The 4,920-nt window shown below is 33.3% G+C and overlaps 2 long non-coding RNA genes across 3 annotated transcripts; one reads left to right on the forward strand and one right to left on the reverse strand.

Annotated features, from left to right (window-relative positions):
• Window positions 1–692: 692 nt before the first annotated feature.
• Window positions 693–2,674, reverse strand: LOC129777006 (uncharacterized). Its single transcript, XR_008743188.1, has 5 exons — window positions 2,567–2,674; window positions 2,464–2,510; window positions 2,206–2,254; window positions 1,964–2,021; window positions 693–1,339 (listed from the first exon to the last, which is right to left on the reverse strand). It is a non-coding gene; the product is annotated as an uncharacterized LOC129777006 (long non-coding RNA).
• Window positions 2,675–3,013: 339 nt separating this feature from the next.
• Window positions 3,014–4,194, forward strand: LOC129777005 (uncharacterized). 2 transcript variants are annotated; one of them, XR_008743187.1, is made up of 4 exons: window positions 3,014–3,059; window positions 3,122–3,740; window positions 3,799–3,937; window positions 4,001–4,194. It is a non-coding gene; the product is annotated as an uncharacterized LOC129777005 (long non-coding RNA). The 2 variants fall into 2 exon arrangements; XR_008743186.1 differs by having other exon boundaries at window positions 3,028–3,063.
• Window positions 4,195–4,920: the final 726 nt, after the last annotated feature.

A 4,920-nucleotide genomic window follows, 5' to 3' on the forward strand; every position in this document is an offset into this window, starting at 1 on the left:
CTTATTATGGCTCTGTTTCTTTTCAAGGAAATGATAATAAAAAGTAATGAAAGAAATACCGTTGATAAAAAATATGTATTTTATTTCTAGAATTTACACTTGAATACAATTGCAATTTTAAATACAATCATCAATTTATCGATTGTTTCCTAAGTTCTATAATGTACATCTAAATACATATTCATGTTAAAAATATGTGTACTATATAATAATATTAATGTGAATATTTAATTTCTTTCTGTACATTTCTAATCTATTACATTATATCATCGTTCAGTACAAAAGTTTTCGGTGATTTCTTTATATAGGATATATTATGTTTTCTTGTATATTCATTTGCCTGCAGAGAATTTTTTATATGCTAAAAATTATAATTTTTTTAATTAATTATATTTTTGAAATCCAAAAACCTTACAAATAAATCTATCGTTTTAATTAAATATAAAGGATAAAGGTATAATGTAATGTTTTACGATGTAATTCTATATATTAATATTATTTTTTTTTCTTTTAAACAAGAAATTTTCAGTAATTTCCGTATATTGATTTCATATATATATATACATCCATACCTTCGGTAATATTAATTTTTTTAATTTTGTATAACAAATTAGTTATAGTTTTGGAAATCGAAAAAAAACAACAAATTAATTCATCTAATTTAATTTATCAACCAAAAATACAAATTCTACTATTTCATTTATCGTATTGCGGATAAATTATTCTATGAATAAAACAAACCAATGAATTAAAATAAATGTGAACAATTGATGTGATAATCAGTTAATATAATTATTTTTGCACGACTTATTAGACTCAGTTCAGAGTGACCGTAGATTGCCGTTGGCGGGTTCATATATTGTAGCTGATTTTTATTTTTGTAATGGTTAAAATGGTTTTAAATAAATAGAATTGTTCGATAAGCATCACTACGAGATTTGGAGGTGTTTTGTTAATAGAAATCGATTCCTAATGCGATTACTAATGTGGTAGCACAGAAAGATGCACTTTTTACTTGGCAATTTTATAGTTTGGAATCGATAGGTATCATTAAGCAAGAATTATAACTTCCCTTTCTAATTATCACTCTAATGGAAGGGTACTATCGGATATGTCCGAAGCCAGTAAGCAAAATAGATGTGTCGTAATCCGATTTTTCCAAACATTCGCTTCCAAGGGATATTGTCATTGCCAACGAGGGCAAAACAGTCCTGATTAATCAGCCAGCTTCTTAGGTGAAAATCGTTCCGTAGCCTTTTTTTGTCCTTTTCTACCAGAAGGGGACCAAGTGCAGCTGTTTGTAATCTGATAGTAGACTAGTAGACTATGTTTAGTAAATCTGTTGAGGAATTATGAAATAATCATAATGAGTTTATGATGCAGTTTCAAATCGAAACAAGGATAAACAGTTCTACAGTTGTTTTTGTTTTTTTTCTGAAATTTGCTCATTCTTAATATTATATTGTTATTCTATATACAGTAGAACCTCGATTATCCGTGGAATAGTCTGGCTAGCTCACCACGAATAACGCAATAACGAACTAAACATGAGTTCCAAACACGAAAAAAAAGATATTTCAGCATGAAAAATATGTTTTATCAATTATTAAACTATCCATCTAGAAGGTTCTGTACACCATTATCCAGATAATGTGAAAGCCATGATCAAAGCAAAAGTGCATTATCCTATCACTACTGACAAATTCCTGAAAGGCCTATGAATTTACTATGAAACTCGCTGTCGCGTATAATCCGCACCTCGGATCATTCGCTCGCGGATAATCGGGCTTCCACTGTATATGTACACATTTTATTTATTGTTTTTGTATCTATTAAATTTAATTTAAATTTATCTTGAATAAATTATATTTTGGAATACGTAAAACAGATAATAAATTATTGTATTTTAAATTTAATAACTAAATTTTTTTTATTTTTCATATTGTGGATAATTCATTTTCACCTGTATTTACTATGATGCCTGCTGTCGGTGGAGCGGTGGAAGGCAATGCGAGATTAACCTGAAAATGAATAAAATAATTAGTACGCAAGTACATCACACGTTAAAGATAATAGGAACGATAACAAAAACGATTCCTTGGTCTACATAAAACCAGAAACAAGGAACCGTTTTTACCTTTAGATCGATTCCCTTCATAGCAAAAAACGTTCAAATTATACGAAAAAATAAATCATAGCACTCACCTGTATTTACTACTGTCGGTGGAGCGGTGGAAGGCAATGTGAAATAATCCTGAAATGAAAAAAATAAATAGTATACATGTATATAAAATATAGCCTATAGAAACGATACTATTTTTATTATATTACCGGAATAAATATTCGTTATCAGATAACAAATATTTATTCCGGTCACATCCCTGGATACGGGAAAATTATCCGATACAATTATTTTAATAGTGCCGACCTTTTCTTATAGAACAATTAAATAAACTTACTCACCTGTACTATCTGTCTACTCTGCAGTTCGGGAGTTCGATCAAGCCAATCTGAAACGAATTAAATTATGTTTAAACTGAAAATAAAAGCAATTTTTAATACTTACAAAAATCGTTCCTCTTTCCTAAAACTGTTGTGTTGTGTTTTGACAGTTCAATGAGGAGAAAATATGCTGCTTGATGGCGATTCGCTCAATTCGTGTAGTTTTATTGTGATTATAGCAGAAGCATAAAGCAGTACTGCCTGCGGGTGGCAAGGCGGGGTAAAATTCCGGCACTTTTGTAGCACTTTTCGTCACTCGACCGACACCGTGCTTATAACCGCTCGAATAGATTTTAAACTGGGCAGTTTCATATTTTTTCGAGCGGTTTTAAGCACCATGTGGACCGAGCAACGGAAAGTGCTCAAAAGTGCTGGAATTTTACCCCGCCTTTCCCCCCATAGGCAGCACTGCCTATAGTTTCAGCCATAATTGTACACGATTACTTGTACAGAGTGAAACGGCATCACTGATCGAGTCTTTTCTCTTTCTCTCATGATAATGACAGTTTGTTCAAAACAATAAAACGGAGAATGGAATGGATCGAGAATCATGTTTCGTAGGTACGACAAGATTTGTTGTTTTTTTAAATATCAATCATGATGAATTTTGTGTTTTCAGCTTTTCTGAACAACATTACAGATTGGAAGACCTGCATAATGCAGCGAGCAAAACACAGCAGCAGCAAGCAATTGTTCGACTTATTTCATGGATGGGCCCCCATGAATCGGATATTTTATTTCGAAGAAAAATAAATGAAAATGCAACAGTTGCAGACGAAAACGGCAGTATTTATTTGTCGATGCTCGGAAAAATAATATGCATCTTGAACATATCCGTAAAGTTATTCGTGGTCATAGTGATATGAAGCAAACCGTGCAGAGAGCTTTGCAGTGATGAAATTGTATGCTAACGTTCCGGTGCTGCATCATATCGTCTCGTGATGTGCGGTTAGAAATAAGACCGATGCCGTTCCAACGAATCCAACGATATATTGATAGCGTGTAGGAACCAGAACAATTGAAGGTTATCAAAATTGATTCAAGGTCAATTCCTGCGAACATGAGTGAACACCAGTTTTTGACTGAAGTGGCGTGTTTCAACACAAAAAGTAACCACCACCAGCATCGCTATGTGGATTTACAAACGGATCCTATATACTATGACTTTCATCATGACATAGTCTCCGGATATTGTTCATGGGAGGTCTAAATGTTCATCTATTACCAAGGACCGTTAGGTATGAGCATTGGTTTCTATCGTTGTCACATATTTAATCGATTTATGTTTTGTTTCAGTATTGAAAATTGGAATGATTGCGATAGCATTTTGTCAGCCCATTCGCGCTAAATAATTGCTATTTGTGTAATAATATGCTAAGATGTTTATATTATTGTGAAACTCTCAAAAATGTTTCGAGATAGTAGAGCGGTCTTCGTAAGTTAGGTGATTTTGTTATAGATAACGATTTATAATTGTTATATTTTTCATATTGCCCAGAAATCATTGATTTCTTCATTCGTCGTGACAGTACGCAGAATACCAGAGGATGTCACGGATTGATATTATGGAACTGATGTATTGTAATACTGGACGATATTCCGGTAGGGAACGATCGGTAGACAATAAAACAAAATAGTAACGAAATTAAATTTAAAAATAGCCATGCAATGAAATGTAATGTATTTGTACATATAATAAAATGATTCAATTCCAATTTTACTTTCTATTTGATCATACTTGAAAATAAATAAAGTCATAATAAGGGTCGAGTAGTTTCGCATTCGGTCGACGTGGTGCCAGGTTATGCACAGTGTTGGCCCGTATTTGGTTGTCAAACACGAAGGATAGTTCGACAAAATCATTGCAAAATGGCACGATGTCGGTACCGATGTCGACATTATTTTCTGGGACCAATTTGGCACAACAAAATAGAGTGGGTAAGTATTGCATCTCCTCTGAGGAAAATTCTCAGAATCTTTCTGTGCCCGAAACAACAAAGGTCGCTTATTCTGCTCGTTTTGTGTTTAAAGTTTTCCCTCGAGCTGTGAACGCTAGCGAATATTACACTTGAAGTGCATCTGGCATTGCAATTAACACAACCATCCGAGTCATGGCAAAGAAGGCGAATAAAGAGAAGAGTGCAAATGATTATAGGTCGCTTCTAAACATATTTGGTGTTTGGTTTTTTGTGTGTTGCTTGTTTTCGTTGCGCGAAACATAGAAACTTAGAAAAACTTTGTTGACGGTTTTGAACGAGAATCGAGAAACGGTCATTCTCGCGATATTTCATTTTTAGCACTGTAACTGTGTGCATCTGTTGGACGCGTGTTTGATGCTTGTTGAATGACGATGCACTTCTTTTTCTTTCGAATTATAGACACTTGAAACTAAGACAGTTCATTCGTCTTTGATGGCGA

Source organism: Toxorhynchites rutilus, chromosome 3, assembly GCF_029784135.1.
Source record: "Toxorhynchites rutilus septentrionalis strain SRP chromosome 3, ASM2978413v1, whole genome shotgun sequence".
Lineage (NCBI taxonomy): Eukaryota > Metazoa > Arthropoda > Insecta > Diptera > Culicidae > Toxorhynchites > Toxorhynchites rutilus.